Genomic DNA, 5,256 nt, shown 5'->3' with positions numbered 1-5,256 from the left:
TCCATTCAGTAGCCTATGGGACAGTCTGTGTTTCTGATTGGCCCTCTTGTTTTGCCATCACTTAACAGCAAAAGTCTAATGAGAATTCTCAATGTCTAGCATAAATATGAAAGACTTAGTGATTTTATTAAGACAGCTCCTCCCCTGAGAAGGGCTGGACCCAGAAGTCCATATGTCCATCTAGCCCCTAGGTGACAATGACACTGCTGAACCACAACGTCACCTAGATTAACACTAGTTCCTGGCTTTGTCTGATTCATATTGTCCAGGTGTCAATGGAGGACGCACGCACTTCAGAGACATGACATACTTGGGATAAATGGAAGCAGACACCAGCTACAGCAGGATCCAGGTATATCACAGATAGTTTTCAGGTATGTACACTAGACTGTCTGAATCTTGAGCTTGGGGTACAAAAGATATTTTGTCAGACTCTTCTTTCCTGCCTGCTGCTCACTAGGCTCAGACTAACTACAATGTGTTGTTGTTCTGATAAGTAGCCTCAAGCTCAAACCTTTGCTGCTCCATGGTTCTATTCTGTGCCTTTTACCAGTGGGAGCCATCATACAATGCAGGAAAGAAATGAAGCTGAGAGACAGTACTGTGCTCTTATATTCATAAGCTCTCTGATTCTGCCCCCCTGTGTCAGCTTTGTGCATCTTGCTGTGACTGGAGGCTTGAAAGGAGGAACTGGTCCTAGACTCAACACTGCTCTGCAGTGGGCACAGCCAGGACAAAAACAGCATAACATACATATGGGTACAGTGGAGGGGTGTCTATTACAGAGAAACCTGTAATAAGCAATGCCTATTCGTCTATTTTCTTTGTTAGGTAGGTAATTGTAGAGCTCAGGCTGTGCCCTGCCCAAAGTTACTCTGAGGGACTAGAGGCTGGACAGGCAAACAGGTAAGGAAAGGGCTCACAGATAGATAGATAATAAATACGGCAAATTTATGGTTTCTTCCTCAGCATTTTATTCCAATCTAATTCCCTCTCTTCCATTCTATGCATGATTCCAGCCTATTTTACCCATTCAAGACTGTTTTTCCTGTCTTGTTAGTTTTTAAAATGCTATAATGCAGTGGTTCTCAGCCTTCCTAATGTTTCAATCCTTTATTACAGTTCCTCTTGTTGTGCTGACCCACAACCATAAAATTATTTTCATTGCTACTTCATAACTGTAATTTTGCTACTGTTATGAATTGTGATGTAAATATCTGATACGCAAGATATCTGATGTGCAACCTCTGTGGAAGGAGATCCCAAAGGAGTCACAATCCACAGGTTGAGAACTACTGCTCCAGTGGATTATTCCTATGGGTTTACACCCTTATACTTCTGTGTTACTTACATCTACCTAGAGAATTTCTTTCCAAGTGATTGCTTGCTCACAGTGTCTGCTCAGGCTTCCTCATGTATACCAGCTGATGAGAGAAAAAGCCATATGGCTACCCCAAGGGAACCTTATCTGAACAGAGCAAGGTGGGAAGACTGTATAGAGGGAATCTGAGTCTCAGCTGGAGCTGCACAGCTGCTTACAGCCAAACCTCCTACTTGGGATTTTTAATCATTTCAATGAGCCTATTGACACATAATCATGTGAGCTACAATTACAAACAGAAGCCCATCCCAGCTTCTCACAGCTCATGTTCATTGAAGAACAGAAAACAAGCAATTAAATTATATTTTTGAATGCTAAGTAATAATAAATAAAGTAAGGAAGGAGCCACAAATTCTATTTTGCAAAGCCATTTAAAGACTACCTTACAGAGAAAACAGCATATCCTTAGAAATGAAGGAAGTAAGGGCACAGGCTCAAGGACTGTCCTGGGGCACTCAAGGCTTCAAGATAAGAAACTAAACAGGAACTAGCAGCAGAAATCCAGGTCCAGAAAGAACAGAAACAAAGGGAGTGAACAAAAATAAAGACAACTTTTTCAAGTAACTATTGTGAAGAAGAGTGGGGAAATGGACCACCTAGAGATGGAAGTAGCATCAAAAGAGAAATTTTTTTTTGATGTTTGCTTAAAACAGAAGTAAGTATATATGTGTGTGCTCAAAAGAGCAATCCATTAGAGTTCTGTAAGAACTAATAAGACAAAAAAGCATTGTGGCCAAGAATGGGTGAGACAGACAGGCTGGGATCCTGCACAAAATGAACAGGAGTTGGATTGGGATTGGAGTATGTAGGATTAATCTATGAAGCAGGACTGAAGACAGAGTTGAATGATACAGTAAAGAGGAATGCAACAAAACTGGAAATTTAGATCCTATTTTCTCAGTGAAATAGGAAGAAATGTGGTCAGAGTTGATATTGTAGAATTAAGGAAAAAACAGAAAATTCTAAATAATGACCTGTGGACATAAATGCAGTTGATAAATATTAAATGCAGCTTTAGTATTATTATTATTAATCATTCCATTCCTTTACACTCCAAATGAAATCCCATGTCCCGGTTATCACCTTCTACCAAACCCCCATCCCATGATATCTGACTTCCTGGTTAACCCTCTGCCATCCCCCATCCCATGACTGCCCTCTCCCCTCCCTTTTGCCTGTATGAGAGTTCTCCCCTACCCACCCACACTCTCCCACCCCACTGCTTTAGCATCTCCCTACTCTGGGGCATCAAACCTCCCCTGGACAGAGGGCCTCCCCTCCCACTGCTGTCAAGTAAGGCCATCCTCTGCTACATATTTATCTGGAGCCATGGATCCTTCTAGGTTCACTTCTTAGTTGGTAGTCTAGTCTCCGAGAGAATTGGGTGGTCAGGCCAACCTATGTTGTTCTTCCAGTGGGGTTGCAGTCCCCCTCTGCTTCTCCAGTCCTTCTGCCAGCTCCCCCAACGGGTTCCCTGAGTTCAGTCTGATGGTTGGCTCTAAGCACCCGCATCTGCATTGATCAGTTGGTTCCTGTCCCGCAAGCACCTCCTGACCACAGCAACAGTGTTGGGTGTGGTGTCTGCAGACATGATGTATCCACAGGTGAGGCCATTCCCCAGTTGGCCTCTCCTTCAGTCTCTGTTCCAGTTTTTGTCCTTGTTCTTCCTTTGGACAGGAACATTTCTGGGTTAAGAAACTTTGAGATGGGTGGGTGGCCCCATTCCCTGACCAGAGTCTATGGCTGTCTACTGAAGGTGGTCTCTACAGGTTTTCTCTCCCCCTTCTCTGCTCATTATGGTTTTTAAATGGATCCTTTAAATATGGCTCATCTAGAGAGTGACACCAGTCCATATATGGTTATATGAGTTTTCCCAATCATATTCAACTTTGTTTGGTACAGGGAGATGGATCTAATGAAGTCTGACATTTTGGTCATTGAACATTACAAGATCATAAAAAGGTAAAGCAGCTGAGAATGTAGGAGATAGGCTTATTGTCTGTTCATGAGTTTTATTGTATTTGCTCATGGGTTTGAGGATGATGGATTAGAAATACATAGGGAAGCAGAAAGTTTGTAGAAATATTGAACATCAGTGGTATTAAGGTCCCACTAGGGACAAAGAGCTTTGGCATCAGAATACTACAAAATATGGACAGTGAAAGGAGTAGTGGTCAGGGGCTAGGAGTCTTAGAACAGGGACTGTGAAATGCTGCAGATATTGGAAATAGAAAGATCCAGGAGCTAACTGTAGCTAGACTACATTCTTGGGTTCTTTTTCCTACCTTCATATATCCCTATCCCTTTTCACAGCCCCACAACAGTGGGTAAAAGAGAAAGGTTAGAGACGAACAGGAACAATCATATCATTAGACTACTTCCTGATGATTAGGGGTGTCCAGTTCTTTGGGGCAAATTTGATCTTCATCTTTAGGATATCTCCAACCATCAATCTAACAAACAGCAACAGGGGTAGGGGTGGCAGGTGCAGCAGAGGGAGAATAAGAGCTGCCGCTTCTCTTGGGGCTCTGGAATTCATATACCCTCTGAAGAGAATCCAGAATTTCAAATGTAAGCTATCTTCAGCTGACAAAATCACACTGCTGCTAGAGCATAAGGCAAATCAGTCAGCTGCTGTGGACAATCTGAAGCAACCTCATATCCCACACATGAGATTAAAACAAAAACATATTCCCATAACATTTCTGTGTTTTTAAAGAAACCAAAAATTCTCACTACAACTAATCATAAGGATGGTTGCATAAAGGGAGTTTAAGGAATTCCTTAGCTGGGGCCCTAAAATAGGCATGAGCATTGGAGTAGAAATTAAACAATGGGCTTAAAACAATTGTACATCCCTTTACATGGTAATTCTGTAGCTCTTCATTGAGTGTGGCTTGGCTCTGTGAGCTTCTCTGGTCTCAGAAGGCAGAAGAAGTGATAATGACATGTGAGAATGTACCTTCACAGATACTTTAAACTAGCCTGAGGACAGCATGTAAAAAGACCCTAAGTGGACTGACTCAGCATCCAAAAAGAGTTAAGTTGAGGCACCCCACACATAGCCAAGGATAGAGAAGAATACCTCAAGAAGTAGGAAGGGGATCTGGAGATCAAAAATCTGTTTTGCCAATGGAGGGATGGTAGTTACAAGTGTTTTAGGAGGCCTAGGATCCTCACCCGTGTTGACTTGGTCAACTTAAACAAAGAAGGGAAGCTGATAGGCCTTCAGCTTCAGGTACACATGCATGTAAATGGCTTTATCTGACCAGTCTGGACTAGTCAGCCAGAAAGGAGTCCCTGCTATCCTTTGTTTCAGATCAGCAGGGTAAGGAAGAAACCACAAGTTATCTATCTGTAAGCCTTTTCCTTATGGTTTATCTGTCAAGGATCTGTCTAGTTTTGTGTCCATCAGAGTAACTTAGGGCAGGACACAGCCTCAGCTGTACAATTATCTATCTACCTAGGTAGGTATTGCTGTTACATGCTTCTCTCTCTCTCTCTCTCTCTCTCTCTCTCTCTCTCTCTCTCTCTCTCTCTCTCTCTCTCTCTCTCCATATATATATGTATATGTATATATATGTATATATATATACACACATATATATGTATGTGTGTGTGTGTGCCATAGCAAAACTAAGGAGTGAGCATGTACACACATACATGGAGGATTGGGCCTATACTGCCATCCTGAAATATCATGGATGATACCTGATATGAGTTTGGGTCAAATACAAAAACTCTGGGTAATAACAACATACTGAATTTTTTTTTCTTTACACTTTTCTTAGGTTTTATTTCACATGTGCCACTTCTGCATATTTAAAGGATACAGGGGGCATTTCAGGATGTGTGCAGTATGTAATGTTAGCCAG

General features: G+C 42.0%; 1 protein-coding gene across 1 annotated transcript in view; it reads left to right on the top strand.

Moving 5' to 3' along the window:
* Positions 1-217: 217 nt before the first annotated feature.
* LOC116072945 (C-C chemokine receptor 1-like protein 1) overlaps positions 218-5,256 on the top strand; it is a 7,976-nt gene continuing 2,937 nt past the window's right edge. The window contains exon 1 of the mRNA XM_031344542.1: positions 218-374. The gene's annotated coding sequence lies outside the window, so the exon portion shown is untranslated. The remainder of the gene's footprint in view (positions 375-5,256) is intronic.

This window comes from Mastomys coucha, unplaced genomic scaffold (genome assembly GCF_008632895.1).
Source record: "Mastomys coucha isolate ucsf_1 unplaced genomic scaffold, UCSF_Mcou_1 pScaffold23, whole genome shotgun sequence".
In the NCBI taxonomy this organism is placed as follows: domain Eukaryota; kingdom Metazoa; phylum Chordata; class Mammalia; order Rodentia; family Muridae; genus Mastomys; species Mastomys coucha.
This window is presented reverse-complemented; position numbering and strand designations above follow the sequence as displayed.